Below are 950 nucleotides of genomic sequence, written 5' to 3' on the forward strand. Positions count from 1 at the left end.
AAATCAAATCAAGTTTTATTTATATAGCACATTTTTCAAACTATATTTGGTCGAGCCAAAGTGCTGTACATGCAATAAAAACACTTTACTACAATAGCAAACAGAAGACAATAAATTACAACAAAAAAATTAAATCACACACAGGGAAATGTCAGGAGTCGTGCTCCGCTCTGACTAGAAGGCCAGAGAGAAGAAGTGAGTCTTTAGTTAGGATTTAAAAACCCCTAGGGTCTGGGCCGACCTCACATGGAGGGGCAGACTGTTTCAGAGCCTAGCAGCAGCTGATCAGCAGACCTTAAGGCTCTGGCCGGGGTGTAGCGATGGAGGAGTTTGGCTATATAGGCCGGATCCAGCCCATTTAGGAATTTGAAAACAAATAAAAGAAGTTTAAAATCAATTCTGAACCGAATTGGAAGCCAGTGCAGTGAGGCCAGAATTGGGGTGATGTGGTCACGCTTTTTGTGGCCAGTGAGAAGACGAGCAGCTGCGTTCTGCACTAGCTGCAGGCGTCTAATTGAGGCCTGGTCCATACCCACATACAGAGCGTTGCATTAGTCCAACCTCGAGGTAACAAAGGCGTTAATAACCCTTTCTAGGTCTTTAAAAGATAAAAACGACTTGGTCTTGGGCAATATTCGTATTTAAAAAAAAAGCAGGTCTTGACTACGGTGCTGACCTGCTGATCAAATTTAAAAGTGCTACTGAAGGTCACTCCAAGGTTTATGAGAGAGGGGAGGATGCTTTTATTGAGGGAGCCCAGAATATCAACGGGGAGGGGATGGTTGGGGGTCCAAAAAGATGATCTCGGTCTTGCTCTCATTGAGGTTGAGGAAATGTTGGCTCAGCCAGGATTTATCTCTGTCAGCAGGGTCATCAACTGCTGTAGTGAGGAGACACTTTGATGGAGAGGCAAATAGATCTCGTACATCATGGGCGTAACAATGGAAGGG

This window comes from Notothenia coriiceps, unplaced genomic scaffold (assembly GCF_000735185.1).
Source record: "Notothenia coriiceps isolate Sejong01 unplaced genomic scaffold, NC01 NC01_scaffold00020194, whole genome shotgun sequence".
In the NCBI taxonomy this organism is placed as follows: domain Eukaryota; kingdom Metazoa; phylum Chordata; class Actinopteri; order Perciformes; family Nototheniidae; genus Notothenia; species Notothenia coriiceps.